Raw genomic sequence first — 25,091 nt, 5'->3', positions numbered from 1 at the left:
TTGTTCATTGACAATTCAAATTAATTTTTGATTTGTTCATATTGCATCCTGCTTAAATTTGTATCTATCCATTCAATTCAAGTAGTTTGCATTATTATTGAAAAAAAATTATATATATTAAAATATCAAAAATATCCCAGTTGCACCCTATAAGGCAATTAGTACATTGTTTGCATTTTGCATCATAAAAGCAGAATAGCCGCCTAATTGGTGACTGGAAATCATTTGAGAAATAAAAGGCAAAGTACGTTGCCTAATTGGTGTGAGCAAAAACTTTTGTTTCAATTCCGTGCATTATCCATATTTAGTTTTTAAATTACATTTTTATAATATACATCAACGTTGCATAAAGAAACTTGATTGGTCGTAGAGAGTAGCTGACAAATTGGGGTAGTATATGAGATACACTTGTCGATTATATCCATCAGGATTGATCAAATCCCTATGCATAAGTCCGAATTGGCATTCTTTGTGATCTATGTTTCAGTCTTTATTTTACTTTTATTCCATTATAAATATATATATTATTAAGTGACTAATTGTCACTAGTTGCTTAACCCACAGAGGCCACACCATTCCTTTTTCTGTGTGCATGCTTCTGAGCTTCTGTAGAAATCAAAATCCTTTAGGGTTTCTTATTGTGTCATAAGGACTAACATGTATTCTCAATTCAAGTGATTTTGATTCCAAATTCTCAACTCAACAGATAAAACTATCAATTGAGAGACTGTAAGGTAAACACGAGCGAAGGTAAGGGAGAGTTTTATCTTCACTAATATCTTCTTGCAGGTACTGTGACATGTTTCAACTTGTTATAAAAACTCTCAACTAGAGTAGTAACCTTGTTCTATGGAGGGCCCTCAACTTGCACGTCAAGGATGAGGATCATGAACAATGGGAGAATATATTCCACACCCGCTGCCTGGTCAACGGTAAGGTGTCTAGTATGATCATTGATGGATGAAGTTGCGCCAACGTGGCAAACACCCTATTTGTGCAAAGATTGGGACTAGCATTTACCGCCCATCCCAACCCCTACCGATTGTAGTGGTTGAATGATAACAGTGAAATAAAGGTAAACCAACAAGTCATGGTACCCTTCTCCATCGGTAAGTACAAAGATGAGGTATGTTGTGATGTTGTTCCTATGCATGCCAGCCATGTGTTATTTAGCCGGCTATGTCAATTTGATAGACGAGTCCAACATTATGGTTGGGTCAACAACTATTTTTTTGCAAAGGATTACCTCACCCACATCTTGTGCATGAGGATCAAGCAAAGGTCCAAAGGGCCTTCGAGGAATACTTGGAGAGACAAAGGGAGAGAAAAAGTTAGGAGTCCCCAGAAACGAGTAAACCTAGCTCAGTAAAGATCCGAGAGAAAGAAAAAGGGAAAGTGAGTCTTTACTTGAAGGGATGGTAGATGAGACAAGAAGTTTATGATAGAAAAACCCTCGCAGTATTGTGGTATAAGGATTTCTACCTAAATCTATCTGACCTAGACCTAGCCCTACCTTGAGGTATTATGTCCCTCCTCCAAGAATTCAAAGATGTCTTGCTAGATGAAATCCCAGACGGACTTCCATCATTAAGGGGAATTAAACATCAAATAGATTTTATCCCTGGAGTCACTATTCCCAATTGTCCTGTGTATAGGAGTAATTCGGAGAAGACTAAGGAACTCCAACACTAAGTGGAAGAGCTGCTGACCTAGGGGCATGTAAGGGAAAGTTTGAGCCCATGTGTTATACCCGTCCTGTTAGTACCCAAAAAAGACAGCTCTTGGAGAATATGTGTTAACTCCTGGGCTGTCAGTAAAATTATCGTAAAATATAGACACCTTATGCCCCGGTTAGATGATATGCTAGATCAACTTAGTGGGGCAACTGTCTTCACCAAAATCAATCTCAAAAATGGGTACCACCAAATTAGGATGAACCTTGGAGAACGAGTGGAAAATAGCTTTTAAAACAAAGTATGGCCTTAATGAATGGCTCATATTGCCTTTCAGCCTTTCGAACGTCTCCAGTACCTTCATGAGACTTAGGAACCATGTCCTACGAATGTTTTTAGGAAAATTTATAGTTTTGTACTTTGATAATATCCTAATCTACAGTTGGAATCTAGACAACCACATCCAAAATATTTATTCTATTCTTGAGGTTCTACAAAGTGAATGCTTATATGTTAATACAAAGAATGTACCTTTTGTAGTGACAAGCTGATCTTCTTAGGATTCATGTAAGTGCCCGTGGTATCAAAGTCAATGAAGAAAAGATAGAATCCATTAAGGAGTGGCCCACACCAACAACTGTGAGTGAGGTGAGAAGCTTTCACTGGTTAGCCAGTTTCTATCATAGGTTTGTCAAAGATTTCAGTTCCATTGTGGCACCCTTAAATGAGTTGGTAAAAAAGGATATAGACTGACAAGTAAGAGTTCGCCTTTACCCTGTTAAAGGAAAAATTATGCTTTCCCCCTATACTCGTTTTACCTGACTTTAACAAAATATTTGAGCTTGAATGTGATGCTTCAAGAATAGGTATAGGAGTTGTTCTGATAGAAGAAGGGTGTCAAATACCCTACTTTAGTGAGAAGCTCAGTGGCGCACTACTTAATTACTCAACCTGCGACAAAGAGCTGTATGCCTTGGTATGATCCTTGGAAGTGTGGCAACACTATTTGCTATCGAAAGAATTTGTAATCCACACCGATCACTAATCTCTTAAGCATTTGAAGTGCCAAGGTACGCTCAACCGCTGACACAACAAGTGGGTATAATTCATAGAAACATTTCTCTATGTGATCAAGTATAAGCAAGGGAAAGACAACATCATTGTAGATGCATTATCTTGAAGGTATGCATTCCTCTCTACTTTATGCTCTAAATTCTTAGGGTTTGAGCACATAAAGGAGATGTACGCTAGTGATAAAGATTTTTCTTCTGTCTACCAAGATAGTGAGCACTATGCTTTCTAAAAATATCACCAAATCGATGGATTCTTCCTAAGGGAAAGTAGACTTTGTATACCAAATTGTCCCATTAGGGAGCTATTGGTATGGGAAGCACATAGTGGGGGACTCACTGGACATTTCGAGGTAGCAAAAATCCTAGACATGTTATAAGAATATTTATATTAGCCAAATATGAAGAGGGATGTCGAGCGTATCTATAGCCAATGTATCATTTATAGGTAAGCCAAATTTAGAATGATGCCTCATGGTTTGTACACCCTATTGCCTGTACCCACTACCCTGTGGGTAGACATCTCTATGGACTTTGTACTAGGGCTGCCTAGGAGAAGGAGAAGTCATGGTAGTGTACTTGTTGTGGTAGACCTTTTTAGCAAGATGGCCTATTTTATTGCATGCGACAAAACAGATGATGTGACAAATATTACCAATCTATATTTAAGGAACATCGTCAAACTTCACGGTATACCTAAAACCATTGTGAATGACAGGGACGTTAAGTTCCTCAGCCACTTTTGGAGAGTGTTATGGGAAAAGCTAGGAACCAAGTTGTTGTTCTCCACTACTTGTCACCCCTAAATCGATGGGCAATCTGAGGTGGTAAATAAGACCCTAGGATCCCTTCTAAGAGCATGGTAGGCGTAACTTGAAGACCTGGGAAGACTTTTTATCTATGATCGAGTTCACCTACAATTGAACTATTCATACTTCCACCAGAATGTCACCTTTCGAGGTAGTATACAGTTTTAATCCTTCGACTCTATCAGATCTAGCCCCTGTTCCTGTGCAGGAAGTAAAAATTATAAATGGACAACAACGCATTGATCTCATTAAGGCTATACATGAGAAGACTCAGTAACACATACAAAAATAAAATGAAGTCTATGCCTGCAATGTTAACAAGGGATGGAAGCACCTCATTTTCCAACTGAGAAACTAGGTATGGATTCACCTAAGAAAGGGACGGTTCCCCAAGCAGTGGAAATCTAAGTTGAATCCTCGAGGAGATGGACCATTCCAAGTTTTAGAGTGTGTCAACAACAAAGCCTACAAGATCAACCTACGAGGTGAGTACAAAGTATTCTCTACTTTTAATGTATCTGACCTATCACCTTTTGATATAAGAGAAGATTTGAGGATGAATCTTTCTCAAGAAAAGGGGGATGACACAAAAGCCATCACGAAGGATATCCCAACAAAAGAGGAAGACGCGCAGAACTTTGAAGTCCTTGATGAATTAAGCCTAATGGGAAAACAAGTCCAGTTGGCCATAGGCCCGATCACCTAAAGCCAAGCCCACAAGCTTCAAAGAATTTTCAATTATCTAGTCCAAGATTAGGTAAAAAACATAATCAACGACAAAACAGAAAAGGAGGTCCAAAGTCCAGCATGAAGATGAAAGACATGTGCGGCACACGTAAACTAATTTTGGCATGTGAGTAACAAGCATGGAAATCCACCCGTGCAGGTGGATAACTCGCACGCATACAAGCGTGCGACAGGAACATCTCACACGCCCCACACGCGGAAGACTCAAGCAGCATGCGAGCGACCTCGCGTATGTATGTAAACCCAAGGTCGCCTAACCTGTGTGTAACCTGCGACACAGGATTCCCACTTGGTTGCCCATGCGGACAAGCCCGTGGACAACCCAAATGGCTCAAGCCAAGTCCGCAACTACTGCGGACCTTTTCCCATGCAGCCCGCACAGAACGGCCAGCCCGGCCCATCTGGACAGCTCAAACTTAGCTAGCCCCCTTTCCCCTTTAAATATTTAAATCATTTTATTATTTTAAGTTTTAAAAGTCTTTGGGACCCACTTTTTAATTACTCATATTTTAAATTAAAAATCCCACATGCCTAAATTAATTTCCACATGTGTTTTACATGGAATTCACATGGGATAAACTATGGGTTATTTTATTTATTATTTTATTAATTTATTTTAGATAAAATAATTATTTTATTATGTATTTATCCTAGATTAAGATAAAATTTTATCTAAGATATTATTTTATTAAATTATCTCAAGACTTTGTAATCATCCAGATTGCCCGAGAAAGGCTATACATAGACCTTTTCCCCTAGGATATAAAAACAACATTTGATAATCAATTTGAGAGAATTCTTTAGAGTTTTGGCTTTTCATCTTTTAGTATCTTTGCTAAAATTAGCTTCTTCAAGTTATTCAGGAAGTAGGAACCTTTAGAAGTCTTATTGAGGCAAGAAGTGGGGATAAACTTATCGGTAAGTCTGTGACATTTTTCATTTCCTTGTTTATATTTTTCTAGTATTTATTTTTACATTCCTTTTAGGATTATAGATTCAAAGAGGGAGGGGTTTAATTCTAGGTGGTTATAGTTTCAGTATTGCATAAGTTGAGTGGGTTTCGAGAGTTGATTTGATCCTCCCCGTACCCTTCTGCTTCAACTAGTACATATATGAATTTAGTTACAAAATAGAGCATAACAAATCATCAGTAATTTTAGTAATAAGCACAAGAAAGACATAATAAATAATAAAGTCTTGTCTAATCCACACCAATTAATAATTTAAAATAAAATATCATTTTAACCTTTTTCTTTAGAAGCCCAGTTTTATGCTGGGTTCAGTTTTTCCCTGGGTCTTGGTATTATTTTTATGTTGTATCATATATGCATGATATAGAAAATGAACATTAATAAAAGATAGCAAGGTTAGAAAAATTTCTTCTTACCATGTTAATATTACATCGTAAATAATAACTATGATAGCATGAAAATATCCCCGAGTAAATTTTTTATGTTTGAAATATTTAATTTAAGCCTTTACATGTGTTTAGAAATATATAGGGTTAAGGACATATTTTATAGTCAAACGAAAAAAAGAGGATAAGGATGAATAAGCTAGAATAAGCATGAAGAGGTATGGAAAAAGATGGGAACCTTTTAAATGAAGTGGTATAATGAAAAGTGGTAACTTTTAAATGAAGTGATATAACAGAAAGTGGCAACTTTTAAATGAAGTGACATGTGAAAAGTAGTAACCTTTTAGACGAAGTGAGACAATGAAATATGATAACTTTTAGATAAAGTGGCATACTAAAAAGCAGCAACGTTTAGATGAAGATGAAATGTGACAATTTTTAGATGAACTGGCATGATAAAAGATGACAACATTTAGATGAAGTGGCATAATGGAATAGTGGCAACCTTTCCCTTGTGGCTCCCTGCTCCTATAAACAGGGGATATAAGAATGGAGGAAAAGACATTATGGATGAGAGAAAAATAGTGATAAGCATAGAGGTGAGGGAAGAAAAAGTAGTACAAAGTGTGTGATTTTGTGAGAGTATTGTGAGGTTTTTAGGTAAAAACTTTCAAAAACTCTGCTAAATTTGTGAGAGTAAAGGAAGAGGAAGAGATGAGGAAGAAGGCTCACGATGAAAGGAGATTATAAACCATTAGAAAGGTAAGTCTTTTTTTAATTTTTAAAATTCAGCTTCTTTTTTATTTTTGGGGTAGTTTTTGAGTATTATGTTGGATATTTTTGAGTTAAGAAAGTGACCAAAATCATCCTAGAACTCTATTAGATTTTTGAGAGGAAAATTCCATAAACAAAGTCGGAACTCTGCTACAATTAAGATTACATGCTCTATAAGAGAATTGAAGTAATATAAGGGGAGACTCTATCTGAGTGGATATATAAAGTGATAGATAAAAGGAAAATTTTGAAGTACGATTGCTAAGGACCTAAGGTAAGTAGATATTATGAATTCATTAGCCTATATAACTTTGAAGTATTTTACATATTTTCAGTATAAAAATATGTAAGTAGATGTTGTGATATCATGGTTTACATATTTTTAAAAAATGTTTAATTTATACTTTCGTATTTGTCAGGTATTTGTTAAGTATTTATTAAAGTTTTACTTCGATATAAGAATTATTTCACTTTGTGATTTTTGAATGTAATTTTGATATGTGTGCATCACTTATTATGGAAAAGAGTTATTCTGAAAGCACTTGCATTATACTAAGCGTCAATGTGGCTATTCATACCATTTCATGTTTAGGTCTATTAGTGAAGTGATAAGTGTGTACTCGTACATAACTACTCCGTGTTCGAGTGTATGGGGAAATAGTATGATCTATATGCCCTAACCGTTTCGTGTTTGGGGGTAGGAATGTTTCAAGGTACTCATGTATGCAATTCTATGTTTGAGTATATGGGAAACCAGTGATAAGTATGTGTGCCTATAGATAATGTATGGTAACTGATTGATCCTCCATAATAGTGATAAAGTATATAATGAAGCGTTTGTGAATTTATTTTCTGATTTGTGCATTCATCTTCTGATTTTATATCAATTTTTTTTTTTTAAAAAAGTATATGATATATGTTTTTATTGTGTGTAAAGAAAATTATATATTGCATGTATGATGCAGTGATTTCATAATATTGGTGACGGGTATCGAATTCACCAAAGTAAATTCATAATTAACCAATAAAACAAAATTATAATAGTGGTAAGAAAGGTTGAATCCACAAGGGGTTCAAAACCAATTTTCTTCCTTGACCAACGAATTAAAAGCAAACAAGGGGAATTTTATTAAATCTAATATGCAAAATGTAAAATAAACAATGAACATAATAGCATTAAACAGACTCTTAGCTACAAATTAGAAACTAAAATAATTATAAGAAGAATTCCTAATAGATGAAATAGCTAGCACTAATAACGTAATTGATCATAGATGTAAGGATTTATTTTACTTAAATTTTAGCAAACAAGTTATAGTTGTTAGAAATACTCCAACAACTAATTCTTCCTTTTTTTTAAAGCAACCAAGAAATGTTTATTAGTTGGTTCTTCGCTACCAAACAGTCCTGAAAACGTCCATAGCATTTAACTTGTCACTGCCTTAAGAAGTAGACGAACTTGATTTAAGTTGCTGGATTCATTTTCATGAACTGGTCAACCAGATTATTTACCTCCCCAGTGCGACACTAATTGCTACTAGGTACCGGAACCACTCAAAAAATTATGGGTTTAAGAGGTTTAGCTAGCTACTTGTTGCCTCTCCAAAGTTCAACGGGCAATATTCAAACGAGTTCAAGAATGCAAATATGTAAAGGTGCAGAAAATAAATAATTACAAAGATTTGAATAAAACATAGATTAAACCAATTCGATATCATAAATACATCACTAGAGTTTATTAAATCTCAACTAGGAAAAAAAAAATAAATCAACCACTCATTGTGGACTTTTTAACACAAATGATTTCTTGGAGGGTAAAAGATAGAAGAAAGATGAAGAAGAAAAAATTATAGAAGTAGTAGAAGCTGCTGTGTGCAGCATAAGGAAGAAGAGAGGTGAAGGATCTACTTGGTAGTCGCCCTCGTTATAGAAAAGGAGCTAGAGTTTTCTTCTTTTGTTGATTAGGATCCTTTTCCTTGATATTTGGCTTGTTCTAAACTCTACAGAATATTTTCTCCTGGATTTTTGGCCCCAGATCTTAGCTTGAAAAATATCTCTTTCCATATTTAAAGAGTGTACATTTTAATTTAAGTCAGCTATTGTGCGCAATCCTTAGCCTTGCCCAAGGCTGATTGCTGAACCCAAGCTTTGCCCAAGGCTTGTTTATGGCCTGATGACTCTTTTCACGAACTCTTCCAATTTTCATGTTATTTTTCCTTGTTTCATCTTTATCTCTTATCCTGTAACAAAATGTAAAAAATACCTTAGATTAGATAGCATACCTTCAAGTTTAACAACTCAAAAGTGGGTGATAATGATTTCGTTTTTAGGGATTATTAATTGCTTATTTGATATTTTATCTCACCCCCCTATAAACCTCTAGATACTGAACAGACCACTATAAAGTGACTAGTGATATGAAGAAAAGTTTTTGAGGCTAGACTCTGAGATTAAGGTTATTGTTTCATACTTTTATTTTATAATATAAGAAAGAAAATTTAGAGCCTTGTATATATGTTTATTTTTTACATTTAAGGGATGTAACGCTTTTACGACTCTGTTATGATTACTAAAGTTAAGTTATTTTACTTAACTTTAGTCTATATGTTTTAAGTAAGTATGCTCCGGTCATTTCCCTATAAAAAGGGGTATGATCTATGGCAAGTGGTATCAAAGCACGATTCTAGGACATTCTTTGAATACGAGGCTTAGGGTTACATGAAACTTAGATAGAGTTATTAAACATACTAAAATGCCTCTAAGTTCGAATTTCATGGATGTAGGAAATGGCAAGGATACTGATAGAGTAGACACATTGGGTTCCTAAAGATTGGATCAAACAGAGTCTAGATAGACTCATGCATATAGTCGAAGGCTTGGCTATGGTGGTAGATCAACACGTAGTCTATAGCTAAAGTGCTACTAACGGTAATAATGCTAGTACCAGTAACACCTAATCAGTGGAGGAAAATAATGGAAAATCATTTAAAGATTCAAAAAGATTAATCCACCACTATTTACTAGAGTAATCGACTCGATATTAGCCGAGAAGTGCATCATGGAGTTGGAGAAGATATTTGAGGTTTTAAGCCCCGCTTCAAAGAAAAAGGTACAATTAGCCACATTCCTATTCAAGAGATCTGCAGAATACTAGTGGCACCTGAAAAAAAGATCTTTGAGGACACTGATCCATTAGAAAGTAGTTGGAGTGGCATTCTATGAGAAGTATTTCCTTAACTTTGTTCAAGACTAGAAGCAAATGGAGTTCCTAGAGTTTAAGCAAGGGAACATACCATGCCAATATATATTGTCATAGGAAAATGGTGACCTTTAATGTTCCCAATGACAAGACCTTCTAATTCAAAGGGATTAGGGAGCCTGAACATCCATGTCTCATATCTTACATTCAAGCTCAACGATTACTTGAGAAGGGATGTGTAGGGTATTTGTCTTATGTAGTGGAGAATAAAAGTAAAAAAGTCAATTTACAACAGATACCTGTGGTGAAGGAATTTTTTGATGTTTTCCCATAAGATCTTCTAGGTTTACCCTCAGATTGGGAGATTGTTGACCTAATCCCTAGTACAAGCCTTAGTTCTAAGCCTCTATATTGAATGACAAATTATTGGACTAGAGGAACTAAAGAAACAACTGCAAAAATTATTGGATAAGGGTTTCATCAGACGAAGTGTATCACCATGGGGAGCCCCAATAATATTTGTAAAGAAGAAGGATGATACCATGTGGCTCTATATTGACTATAGGTAACTGAACCAAGTTAGCATAAAGAATAAGTATCCATTACCTCGTATCGATGATCTATTCAACCAACTTCAAGGAGCCAAAGTATTCTCAATGATTGATCTACGTTCTGGATACCATCAATTAAAGACTAAGAAAAAAGATGTTCCCAAGATTGCCTTCAAGACTAGGTATGGTTATTATGAATTCTTAGTCATGCCTTTTAGTCTAACAAATGCTCCTGTGGCATTAAAGGATTTGATTAATATTAAAGGATTTAATTAATAGGGTCTTTCAACTATTCTTGGATAAGTTTATCATCATCTTTATTGATGATATACTAATCTATTCACAGAGTGAGGCTGAACATGCGAAGCATCTGGCCAAGTGCTTGAGATACTTAGGAAAAAGAAGTTGTATACCAAGTTTAAGAAGTGTTAGTTTTGATTAAAGGAGGTTACATTCCTCGGACATGTAGTTTCAAAGGACGGGATATTAGTAGATCCAGTTATAGTAGAAGCGATAATAAACTGAAAAAGACTTATAACAATGATTAAAGTTCGAAGGTTCCTCGGTCTAGCTCTATAGATACTACAGGAAGTTTACTAAATTTTTTTTAAAGATCGGTACTCCACTAACTCAGCTTACTAGAAAGAACACAAAGTTCGAGTGGAATTATAAGTATGAAAAAAGTTTTCAGGAACTGAAGAAGTGGTTGACAATAGCTCTAATATTGATTATTCCTAATGGTACTGGTGGATTCTCTATCTATAGTGATGCTTCAAAGTAAAAGTTAGGATGTGCTAATGTAACACAGAAAAGTGATAGCTTACTAAACAGTTAAAGAATCATGAGTAGAATTATCCCACCCATGACTTAGATCTAGCCGCCATAGTTTTTACCTTAAACATCTTGTGCCATTATCTATATGGTGAAAGTTTGGAAATTTACACAGTCATAAGAGTTTGAAATATTTGTTATGCATAAAGAACTTAATATGCACCAGAGAAGATGGATGGATTTACTTAAGAAGTTAATATGGTTGCAGATGCACTTAGTGGGAAAACTACTTACACTCTTACCTACATGATGGCCTCAAAGTGGAGATTTGTAAAGGAGTTCTAAAAGTTGAACCTAAATGTTTGACATAAGATATCAAGAGGATACCTACCCAATATAAAAGTACAACCCATTTTGGTGCAGAAAATTAAAGAAGCCTAACAACCTAATCTTGCCTTGAAGTTGATTATAGAAGATGTCAGTAAGGGACTTAGACCAAAATTCAGACTATCAAAAGATGGTGTATTGAGGTTTGGAAATAGGATATGTGTACTAAATAATAGTAATATGAAGAATGAGATATTAGAAGAAGACGGCTCTAGATTTGCTATGCACCATGACAACATTAAGATGTATTAGAACTTGAGGACTAAATACCAATGTAGTCGGATGAAGAAAGATATAGTAAAATTCATTTTTAAATGTCTTACCTACCAATAAGTGAAGACTAAATGTTAGAGGCAAGCAGGACTACTTCAGCCCTTACCAGTAGCACAATGGAACTAGGAACATATTACCATGGATTTCGTGGTGGGTCTACCTAAAATAAGATCCCAACATGATGCAATTTGAGTTATCATTGATAGATTGTGTGACATCCCAAGTGCTAATCAAGGAAAATGGGTGTCTGATATAGAAATAGAAGAACGAGTGCATGATAAAAGTTTATGCAGTGGAACCAATTAAAACAAATCTCTTATAAATATATGTGAGTTCCAATTACATACATATAACTGAGGCCAGAAGTGGCTACAATTACAAAATAAAAATACAAAAGAAGGTCACTTCTTTCACTATGCTATTGGACTCATCAGAATGTAGGAATAATCATGCACTCAAGTTTTGTGGATCCACGGGATCCTCATAGACTTCCAAGGGTAGGTCAGCCTATGGGTCCTCATTTTCTTCCTCATTTGGGGCTGCATGGAAAGAGTGAGTTTCATGTACTCAGTAAGGCAAACAGTATTTAAATAACATTATAAGGTTTTAAGGGTGCATTCTTTTAACAAAAATACTTACCATTGGCTACTTCGTAGTTCTATTTTACATTATGAAAATAATTTATTTATTAAAAAAATAATATGTTAACATAATCAAAACAAACACACATCAAATCAAATAATAGAGAAAATTAAATCAATCATAAAATGCTTAGATTTTCGTGTCATGCATTGTGTAGTCGTTACAACTTCCATCTCTGAAGGCAAATACAGATTTTTAACTACCCAAGTGGAATGACTATATCAGATGCATATAACAGCAATTTACTCAGGGACAATTCTGCCTAGCCAAATCAAGGTACGATCTACGATCATGGCCATACCAACCATAGTGGTCCTATCAGATATCTATAATCATGACAGTATTTAGCCGAAGGTGACCCCTAAGAGAAATTCGCGTCACCACTCTCGTTAGAGAGTATTCCATCATCCACAGAGACTTGTCCTCTTATGTCTTTCTAGACCAGATGGGGGAGGGGACACATATACCCTTGATGAGGATAGGGGAACAGACCCCTCAGAGATAAAAAACCTAACGAGACACTTGATGTATTATGCATGTCAATACAAATACATACTTTAGACCATTCATGCTTCATTCTACTTTTTCTTTTTTTATTTTTTCCTTTTCTTTTACCTTTCTAGATAATAATATCAATTTCATATTATTTTTATTACATGCAAAATATTTAGTATCTCTAAATCATATAACATACTTGAAAGCAAGAACAATTCAGCTTCTAAGACCTACAACACACACAAGAATGCAAAACAGGCAAAGTCATAATCACGATAATTTAATAATTTTTATTTATCTAAAAATACTCCTTATGACGTCGAAAAAATACAAAATTCCTTATTGAAACCTTGATATTTTCTCCTTCATCGTTCTTCTTTTCTTTCCCTCCTCTCTGTAAATCACTCTCTTTCTCTTTCTCTCTCTCTAAATCTTGAAAAATAGAAGAATGGAAGTGTGGGGAAGAGTGGGAAGGGAAGATCTATTTATAAAATTTTAAAACTGTTGGATTCATGCCAAGTGGTAAAATTCGATAAAGAAAGAGAGGAAAAAGATGTTCGGCCCAAAAAATGAGGGAGAAAGACCTCTTCCGCCGGCAGCAGCAACGCACCGCCTAAGGTGACGACGTTGCACTGCCTGAGGTGGCAGTGGCTCACCCAGCATGCTGTAGGGCATAGGCCACTTGCCGCGTACGTAGCGCCTAGTGCACTGGGCACCATGCGTGCGGGCCCACTACGTAGAGGCCCTAGGCACACAGGGGCCATTCCGCGAAGGCCTGCTGCGCAGACGACCGGCTTGTGCAAAATAGGAAAAACATAGGGTCTGGCCCGCGCCGTGTGCGCGGATTAGACATGCGCACTATACATAGATTATGTGTTTGTTGTGTACGCGTGCACACGGACAAAATGAGTAGGCATTCCACACGGGCAGCTTCCCTATGGGAGTTTTTTCCTGTTTCGCCTTTTTTCCCTAATTTTCTAATTTTTTACTAAAATAAAATAAAATAATATAAATAAAATCAAAATAATAAAAAAAAATAGCAAGATTCACATTTTATGATAAATAATAGGCAAAGTAAATTAAATGAGTTCAATATGGCTTAAAAGCCCGAATAAATGGAGTTTTCAAAATCAATTAAGCACAGCAACAAGTGGGGTGTTATATTCTCCCCACCTTAGAAATATTTAGTCCCCAAATTTGTCTCCAGCAAGTCTTGATACTTCTCCCTCATCTCCCTTTCGAACTTCCACATTATTTTTTCCGAGGTATGATGTTGTCATCGTACCTTCACCATGAAAATCGTCTTGTTACATAAGACCTTGTCATTCGATCGAAGAATCCCATGGGAACCTCCTCATAAATCATGTTGGCTTATTCTTGCACCTCATCGTGAGGAATAATATGAGAAGGGTAAGGATGGTACCTCTTTAGCATCGAGACGTGAAAGATGTCATGTAAACCCATAAGCTCTCGAGATAGAACAAAGAGATATGCCACAGGTCCAATGTGTTCAATGATCCGTAAAGGTCCCACGTATCAAGGGCTTAACTTGCCTCTTTTCCCAAACTTCATCTTTTCCTTGTAGGGAAAAACTTTGAAAAAAACCTGGTCTCCCACGACAAATTCCAAAGATCACCTATGATTATCGATGTAGCTCTTCTGACGGCTCTGGGCAGTGGCCAAGTTCTTACGGATGATTGTGACCTACTTAATGGTTTTTAAATTAAGTCTAGTCCCAAATGGCACTGGTTCCAAACCTCACTCCAACAAGTGGGAGAATAGCAAGGCCTTACATACAATGCTTCATATGGAGCCATGCCAATGCTCGAATGATAATTGTTAATGTAAGCAAATTCACATAGGGGAAGGTACTCATACCAGTTATCACAAAAGTCAAAGACACAAGCACGCAATATGTCTTCCAATGTATGGATTGTGCATTCCAACTAACCATCCATTTGGGAATGATAAGCAGTACTGAAATATAATCCAGACTGCAGAGCTTCCTGAAAGCTATCCCAGAAGTGGTAGTTGAATCAAGGATCACAGTTGGACATAATGAATAAAAGAACACCATGAAGTCGAACAATCTCATCAACATACAGGCAGGCTAATTTATTGAGGGAATAAGTGGTTTTGATAGGCAGAAAGTGGGTGGTCTTGGTCAGTTTGTCAACGATGACCCGAATAACATTTCGACCAGAATAGGTTTTGGGGCAATCTTGTGACAAAATCCATAGTTACATGCTCCCACTTTCATTCAAAAATTAAAAGACCTTATAATAAACCACCGGGTCTCTATTATTCTGCTTTAACCCTTTGACAAGTAAGGCATCGGGAGACGTAGTCGACTATATCCTTCTTCATTCTTAGCCACCAGTACTGACGCTTCAAGTCCCGGTATATCTTGGTACTCCCAGGATGGATGGATAGCTTAGAAGTATAAGCAGTCTTGAGTTTCGTCCTAACAGCGACGGGGACCCAAATTCGATTCCAAAATCTAAACAGTCCATCATCTTAAATCCTTAAATCAGGAGATTCATTATAAGTGAACTTACCTAGATTCTGGGTGGGTTTCGGGTTCGTGGACTTAGCTTCCCAAATTTTCATGAAGAGATCTGACAGGGCTCGGATCTAAGCAAGATAGGTGCCTGTGCTGTAATAGCTAGGGTGGAGAGACTGCATAGCGTCCATCAATTTCCAACTGGAGGCCATGGTTTGAGCCAACACTGCGGACTCTTTTTGGCTTAGTGCATCAATGACTGCTTTTCTCTACCGAAGTGATAGATGATTTTACAGTCATAATCCTTTAAGATATCCATCTAGTGTCTCTGTCTCATATTTAGCTCCCTCTGCGATAAGATATATTTTAAACTCTTATAATCAGTGTAAATCTCAAAAGTCTTCCTAAATAGGTAGCGACGCTATATTTTCATTGCAAAGATAATGGCTACAAACTCCAGGGGTAAGGTAGTTCCGCTCATGAGGCTTTAGCTGTCGGAACCCATAAGTGACTACTCTACCATGCTGCATAGAGACACACCCCAAGCCAATATGAGATGCATCACAGTAGACCTGAAACCTTTCCGTATTATCACAGAGGATCAACACAGGAGCAAAGGTAAGATGATGCTTCAATCCCCATAAAGCTCCCACTACATTCATAATTCCAGACAAATGGTATGCCCTTCCAGGTGAGTTAGATCAATGAAGTAGCAATCTTAGCAAATTAGTCGATGAATCGTTGGTAGTATCCTACTAAGCCAAGGAAAATATGTGGTCAGTGCCACCTTCATGACAAGTTAAGTTTCCTAAACTCCACAATGTTGTGGGAAATGGACCTTTTGGCTGTTTGGTGGCGGGAGGTGAACAAGGGTTAGCTTGATTTTATCTTACGGTTGCAATCAATTCTTGGACTGCTCAGAAGAGTTCGACAAATTTAGCTATGATCGGGTGATCCAGGACTTCAGGTTGCTCAGTACGCTCTACAAATTGTCTTCCTCACGTCATTCCTATAAAAGAAAGAAAGACACAAGTTTATGGTCTAAAATTTTTTATAAGAGGACTTATTCTTCTTAGGTACTTCTAAGGGTTTTTCTACCTAAGCCTCATTGTAATGACTTTGATCCTTTATCCGTGTAATTCTGCTCTGATATCATCTCTGATATTCCAAGTGCTAATCAAGGCAAATGGATGTTAGATATAGAAACATAAGAATGAGTGCATGATAAAAGTTTATGCAGTGGAACCAATTAACATGAATCCCTTATAAGTACATGTGAGTTCAAATTATATATATGTAACTGAGGGTAGAAGTGGCTACAATTATAAAATCAAAACACAAAAAAAAGCCACTTCTTTCACTATGCTATTAGACTTATCAGAGTGTGGGAACAGTCATGCACTCAAGTTTTGTGAATCCACAGGATCCTTATAGACTTCCAGGGGTAGGTTAGCTTACGATTCCTCATTTTCTTTCCCATCTGGGGGTGGCATGGAAAGAGTGAGTTTCATATACTCAATAAGGAAAATAATATTTAAATAACGTCGTAAGGTTTTAAAAGTGAATTATTTTAACAAAAATACTTACCATTGGTTACTTCGTAGACCTATCTTAAATTATGAAAATAATTTATTTATTAAGAAAAATAGTACATTAAGATAATCAAAAGAGACACACATCAAGGCAGATAATAGATAAAATCAAATAAATCATGAAATGCTCTAAATTTCGTGTCATGCTTCACGAAGTAGTTACAACTTCCATCTCTAAAGGCAAATACAGATAACAGCAATTTGCTTAGGCACAATTCTGACTGGCCAAAGCATGGGATGATCTACAACTATGGTCGTACCAACCATAGTGGTCCTATCAGATATCTATAGTCACGACAGTACTTAGCCAAAGGTGACCCCTAACAGATATTCATGTCACCACTCTTGTCAGAAGGTACACTGTCATCCACAAGGAGCGGTCCTCTTACGCCTTTTCAGACTTGATGGGGCAAGGGGAACAGATATCCCTCAGAGATAAAAAGTCTAACGAGACACTTGATCCGTTATGCATGTCAATATAGATACATACTTCAGACCATTCATGCTTCATTCTGTTTTTTCTTTTTTTATTGTTTCTTTTTCTTTTACCTTTCTAGATAACAATACTGAGTTCATATTATTTTTATTACATTCAAAACATCAAGTGTCTATAAATCACATAACATGCTTGAAAACAAGAACAATTCAGCTTTTAAGACCTACAATGCACACAAGCATGCAAAACAAGTAAAGTCATAATTATCATAATTTAATAAATTTTTTATCTAAAAATACTCCTTAAGATGTTGAAAGAAATACTAAATTTTTTACCAAAACCTTGATGACTTATTTCCTAAGTATCCTAGAGGGTTTTCTACCTATAGCCTCAATTGTAAGGAATTAATCCGCGTAACTGCTCTGATACCATTTGTGACATCCCAAATACTAATTAAGGCATAGGGGTACCAGGTACAGAAATAGATTACGAGTGCATAATAGTTAATTATGTGCAGCAAAGAAATATATTACAAATCCCTAACAAAATATATGAGTTCTCAATTAAATACATATCTAAGGCCAGAAGTGGCAACAAAATATAAAATATCAAAATACAAAAAGGGCCACTTCTATCATTATATAAAAAGACTCATTAGAGTGTGGGACAAGTCATGCAGTCAAAAAGGTTAATGGATCCACGAGATCCTCAAAGACTTCAAGGGGTAGGTCAGTGATCGGTTCCTCACTATCTTTCTCATCTGGAGGGGAGCATGGAAAGGGGCGAGTTCCTTATTCTTAGTAAGGAAAACAATATTTAAATAACATTACAAGATTTTAAAGGTAATTAAAGTTATCATCAATACTTACCATCAAGAGTCATGTCAGGATTTTTTTATTAAATTATGAAAATAATTTAACTTATTAGTGAAAACATCAAATCTATCATGTCATAGTCATGTCAATTAAATTAATCATGCTAATAATAGAGAAAATCAAACAGATCATGATATGAACTATTTTTCATGTCATTCTTCGCGAAATTGTTCCGACTTCCATCTACTGAGGGCAATACAGATTTCTAACTACCCATGTGGAATGACTAATTCATTTCATTTATAACAGCAATTTATGGCTTGCCAAACCAACAACACATTTACAACTTGCTAAACCAACAATACATTTGCGCCTTGCCAAACCATGACATAATCTATGACCACAGTGGTTCTACAAGTTAACTATGGCCATGACTGTACTTCGCCAATGGTGACCCTACAATCATATCGTGTCATCACTGTAGTCAGAGGGTACGCTATCATCCACAAAGAGCGGTCTCCTCACGTCTTTTTAGATAAGATAGGGGAGAAATAAAGACCCCTAAAAGATAAAAACCTAATGAAATAATTTATGAATTATGTATGCTAATACCAATATTTAGTTCTCATGTCTATATATCATTTCATACTTAATCATTTTTTCACTATCAATAGCATCACATATCAACATTTATTTCGAGCATCAAATCATATAATTTACACATGCAAATTAACAAGTTCATATATGATAATAAAGCATGCATTATCAAGTAAAATGACTTCGTTTAGGCATAAAATTTAACCATGCAAATCATAAATTTAAACATCATTAATTTTCATTCTAGAAATGCTCCTTAGGATATTTAAAAGTAAATATTAAATTTCTTACTGAAACCTCGATATTTTCCTACACTTTTTCTTCCTCTTCTTCTCTCCCTCTCTCTATAGATCACTCACTCTCTCTCTAAGCTCTTAGAGGATAAAGAATGGAATGGAACTGATGAGGAAATGGTGAAGGGAGGATTTCTATTTATAGAAAATGGGGATCGTCGAATTTGTGCTAAGTGGCTAAATCTGGTGAGAAGAGTTTCAAGTCAATCGGGGAAAAAGTGATGTGATGATTAACAGATATGACCGACGGATGGATGATGTGACATGATGACAGTCTAAAAAATAGAGGAACATCAACCAATCTATGGCGACACGTCACCCAAGTGACAGCAGCACGCTGCCCAAGGCAACAGTGGCTCGCCGCCTAACTAGTGGCCCACACTAGCAGAGGCAGTCGCGCAATGCCCTAGTTGGCCGCACACTGCAGGCCAAGCCTTAGCACGCAGGCCTAGGCGTGCAGGGCTACAAAGCAGGCTAATTGTGCAGATGGTGCACGCACAGGGCACACGGAGCGACGCCCGTCTACACATGATGGGACGCACATGCAGACTAAGCCTTGCACTCTGCATAGACGGGACTTGCGCACAATGCACATGTCTTGTGTTAGCCGCGCGTGTGTGCGCGTGCGGGGCGTGCGGTGCCCGCACGGGCAGCATCCTTCCCGTGGGCACTCCCGCAGGAGTTTTCCAACCTTTCTCCATTTTTCCTGCAAATTATTTTAAATAACAACAAAATATAATTTTTCTTATAACAAAATAAAACAATAAATTTTAAGAATTATTTAATTAAATAAAAACACAAAATTTAATATACAAAATAAAATATTTATCTGAAAGTTAAAATTATGAAATATTTAAGGAGTTTAAGCAGCCTTAGGGCTTGAAAAAATGGGGGTTCACATTACAAATTAAATGCAAAGGTTTTTGAGGTGTTACAAATCTGCTGTAGTTAAGCAAGTTGTAAGTTGTCGTTAGTGCCACCATAATAGAAGTTGGGTGTCCGTATTAACCAGTAGATAAAAAGTCATAATGGACTTCACATGAAATATGGTAAAAGACTTAATAACAGTTATTGTTTGATTTGTTTGATTTTCTCTTTTGATGCACTATCTTCGATCTTAATATTAAATATTTTTCTTACATCAATGGATCGTTGAAAAATGATAAGTAGAAAATAGTATTTTCTTAAATGCTTTTAAATGTTATAAAATTTTTTAGTTATGTCCTTTTAGTACTATACACGATACTGAGTTTAAACAATATTATTAAGATTTTAAAGGTTCACTAAATTAAAAACGTACCATTAATTGCTTACCGTCGAATGGTCACATCATGAGTTCATTCAATAATACGAAAACAAATTTTATCTTATGTAAAAAGATATCAACATCAAGACAATCACATCATGGTTATAATCACATTATGTATGAAATAGAGAAAATTAAACGAATCATGTCATGACTTTTTTTCATCTTTTACCTATTCTTTGCGCAAAGCCATCTGACTTATATCCATTGAGGGCAATACAGATTTTTGACTACCACTGTGCAATGACAAAGTTCATTTCATTTCAGTACATTTATGGCTTCTTAAACCACAACATATTTATGGCTTGCCAAACCATGACACGTTCTATGACCACGGCCATGCCAACAGCAGTGGTCCTACACTCTGAACGTCATTATCCACATGGAGTAGTCATCTCACATCTTTTTAGATCAGATGGGGGGAGAAACAGAACCCCTCGGAGATAAAAAGCCTAACGGATTATATTAATTTAAGTGCTAGGCATACATATTCAATTTTCATTTCACATGTTTGTCAAATAACATTATGCTTCTTGAATAAAAATCACAACGCATCATTTCTTATCAATTATCATATCATTTGTTCATTTATTTCCTAGTATTAGTACATTACTAATCATACAAATATCATAAAATTTATACACATATGTATGTTCAAGTTTTAGAAAAAATGAAGCATGCATCATGCCATTTCATATTCATACAATATTTCCTTCGTTAATCTAAAACTACTCCTTACAATATATGAATAAATACCAAATTTCCCTTACCGAAAGCTTGTAGTTCTCCTATGTTCCTTTTCTTCTCCCTCTAGCTCTCTCGTTTTCTCTATCTAGACTACTTTGATGAGTGAAAAATGAAGAAGAAATGGTGAGAAAAGGGTGGAAGGGGGTCCATATTTATAGAAAAATTGTACCGTTGGATTTTCACCAAGTGGTGCAAATCCATGAGGAGAGAGGGAGGAAAAAAAGTTCACTGACCGATATGACAACTAACAGACAGCCAATGAGATGCCAATGATGCGATAGAGGCATAATTACTGAGGGCTCATCGACCAAGGGACTTTGTATGCCTCCCAAATAGTGGCGGTGCACTGCCCAAATGATGGTGCACGCTGGCCTGCTGCGCGCATAGGCTAGCCCACAAGAGCACAAAGCTGTACGCCATCAGCATGTTATGTGATGTGCACGCAAACTGCATGCCTCGCACCCGTGTAGATTGGGCGTGCACCCTAGCGCAAGCCCGACTAGCCATGTGGGCACGTGGGACCTGCACAAGCAGGAAATTTTCCCTCAACTTTTTTCGTGAGATTTTTTTGCCATTTCTCTCTGTTTTTCTAAATTTTAAAAATTATTTAATAAAAATCAAAATATTACATAAATAAAATAATTTTTAAATCAACTCAAAAATCATACGAAAATTAAAAATATAATTTAAATAATTAACAGCTTAGGGCCCAAATAAATAGAGCTTTTACACAACATATCAAACATGAAAGTTCTAGGGTGTTACATTTATCCCATCATTAAAAACTTTGGTCCTCCAAATTTTTTAAAAATAACTATGGAAATTTCTTTCACATATCTTCCTCCAACTCCCACGTTATCTCTTCTAGAGTGTGGTGCTACCACTGTACTTTCACCATCAAGATCCTTTTGTTGCGCAATTCTTTCTCAGTCCAATCAAGGCTCGTAGTTGGAAACTCTTCATAGGTCATGTCTACTTGAACCTATGTTTCTTAAGGAGAAATAATGTAAGAAGGGTCATGGTGGAACCTTTTAAGTATGGAGACATGGAAAACATCATGCAAACCCACGAACTCTGGAGTTAGAGCAAGTCAGTATGCCACAAGTCTAATACGCTCCACGATCATAAAAGGTCCCATAAATCAAGGGCTCTATTTCCCTTTTGTTACCAAATCACATTTTACCTTTATAAGGGATGATTTTGAGGAAGACATGGTCATCAATAATAAACTCTACTGGTCTCCTATGGTTGTTAACGTAACTCTTCTGATGACTCTGGGCAGTGGTAAGATTCTTGCGAATAATGGCAACTTTCGCAATGGTTTCCTCAATGTAATCTGGTCCTAAGTGACCCTTATTTCCGACCTTGTTCCAACAAATTGGAGAATGACAAAGCCTACCATACAAAGCTTCATATGGAGTCATGCCAATGCTAGAATGATAATTGTCGTTGTAAGCAAACTCACATAATGGAAGATGTTCGTTTCAATTGTCACTAATGTCAAGAACACAAGTGTACAACATATCTTCCAATGTCTTAATGGTACGTTCAAATTGTCCATCAATTTGGGAGTGATAGGCTGTGACATCCTCCCAATGGCCAATTAAGACAAATGGGTGTTAGATAGAGATTTAGAATAACAAGTGCATGATAATATTTATACAACGGAATCAAACCTTAACAAATCCCTTACAGTTATATATATAATGTTCTAAATACATACATCACTGAGGCCAGAATGGCTACAAAATATAAAACATACAGGCCACTTCTTTCACTACACTACTGGAATTTATCAGAGTGTGGAAACAGACATGCACTCTGACTTATGGATTCACGGGATCTTCATAGACTTCTAAGTATAGGTCTACCTGCGGTTCCTCATTTTCTTCTTCATCTGGAGGGGATGGAAAGAGTGAGTTCCATATGCTCAGTAAGGAAAACAATATTAATTAACATCGTAAGATTTTAAAAGTTTATTATTTTATCTCACCGTTTAGCTTCCTTGTTCACCTAACTCATCATTAGAAAAAATTATTTATTTTCATATCAAAATAGTGCGTTAATATAGAAAATCAATTATATATATATCATGCCAAATAATAGAGAGAATCAAATAAATTATGAAATGCACAAATTTTTCGTGTCATACTTCAGGAAGTCATTACAAACTTCCATCTCTAAGGGCAAATACAAATACAGATTTTCAACTGCCCAAGTGCAATGACTAAATCATATACAGATATAGCAATTTGCTTTGGCCCACTTCCAGCTGGTCAAACCATGGTACGATCTATGACCACGGTTGTACCAACATAGTGATCCTAACAAATAGTCTATAGTCACGATAATACTTAGCCACGGGTGACCCATATAAATAGTGCGATACCACTCTCGTTAGAGGGCATGTCATCATCTATTGGGAGCAATCCTCTTAAATCTTTCCAGACTAGATAGGGGAGGGAGAAACAGATACTCCTCAGAGATAAAAAGTCTAACAAGACATTTGATACAATATTCATGTCAATATAGATACACTTCGGACCATATAGGCTTCATTCTATTTTTTTATTTTAACTTTATTATCATGGAGTACTTATTACATTTATTACATGCAAATTTATCAAGTGTCAGTAAATCACACAACATGCTTGAAAATTAGAACAATTCAACTCATGAATACAGAGACATGTAAAATAGGTAAAATAACTATTATATTAAATTTATTTATTTAAAAATAATCCTTAAGACATCGAAAATAATACTAGATTCCTTACCAAAACCCTAATTTCTTCTTCACCATTTTTCCTTTATTTCTCTTCTTCTCTCACTAATTTACTATCTCTTTCTCTCTCTTTAAACTTTGAAAATTTGAAGAAATGGAAGTGTAGAGAGGAAGGGAAGGTGGAGGGTAATTTATAGAATTTTAGAACCATTATATTTGTGCCAAGTGGCAAAATCTAGTGAAGAGAAAGGAGAAAAAGATTCTTGGCACGAAAAATGAAGCAGAAAAATTTCCTCCCCCAGTGGCGGTGACGTGTTGCCTAAAGCAGCAACGGAGCACTGCCCGAGGTGGCAACGCCCAGCAGATGCACTGCAGGCTTGTTGTTGCGTGCGCAAGCCCTAAGTGCACTGGGCACTACCTGCGCAAGCCTTTTTCGCGCAGGCCTCAGGCACGAACAGAGCGCGCAAAGTGTGGAGTGCCAGTCCAAGCGCAAAATGACGTATGGATAACCTGTCTACGCATGACAAGATGTGTGCACAGGTCTTGGCCTCGTGTCGTGCGCACGAAGGGGATGTCTGCACTATGCACATGTCCCGTGTCATGCGCACGGAGGGGATGTGCGGGCTGTGCACATGTCTCGTGCATGCTGGCTCGCTGAGGGGCCGTGCGCGCTGTGCGCACGCCCTGCTGCCACTGTGCACGCATGTACGCGAACACAGTGACCAGAACCCGCACAAACAACCATTTTTTTACAGGATTTTTCCCACGAGTAGGTTTTCTCCCATTTTGCCCATTTTTGATTATTTTTTTAATTTTTTAAATAAAATAAAATAAATAAAAAATTTAAAAAAAATAGATTAAAATCACATATCTCGAGAATGGTGTAAATTAATTTAAATTTAAGGCAGCCAAAGGACCGAATAAATAAAATTTCTAAATTATTTTAGCACAGTAATAGGCGGGGTGTTACATAGGCAGTGCTAAAGTGCATACCAGAACTAAGGGCTTCTTGAAGACTATCCTAAAAATGGGTGGTGAACTGGGTCTCTATCGGAAACAGTGGAAGAGGGAACATCGTGGAGTTGGACAATCTCCTCAATGTACAAATGGGCTAACTTGATGGTAAAGTTTGTTGTCTTTATGGGAAGGAAATGGGCAGTCTTGGTCAACTTGTCTACAATGACCCATATGGCATTGAGGCCAGAACTAGTTTTAGGTAAACTAGTGACAAAGTCCATAGTTGCATGCTCCCACTTTCACTCTAAGATGGTGAGGCCTTGCAATAATCCACCAGCCTTCTAATGTTCGACCTTAATCCTCTAACAAGTA

The sequence above is a fragment of the Carica papaya genome, chromosome 6, assembly GCF_054855325.1.
Source record: "Carica papaya isolate Zhongbai chromosome 6, ASM5485532v1, whole genome shotgun sequence".
NCBI classification, from domain to species: domain Eukaryota; kingdom Viridiplantae; phylum Streptophyta; class Magnoliopsida; order Brassicales; family Caricaceae; genus Carica; species Carica papaya.
The sequence above is the reverse complement of the archived record's forward strand: the minus strand, read 5'-3'. Positions refer to the sequence as shown.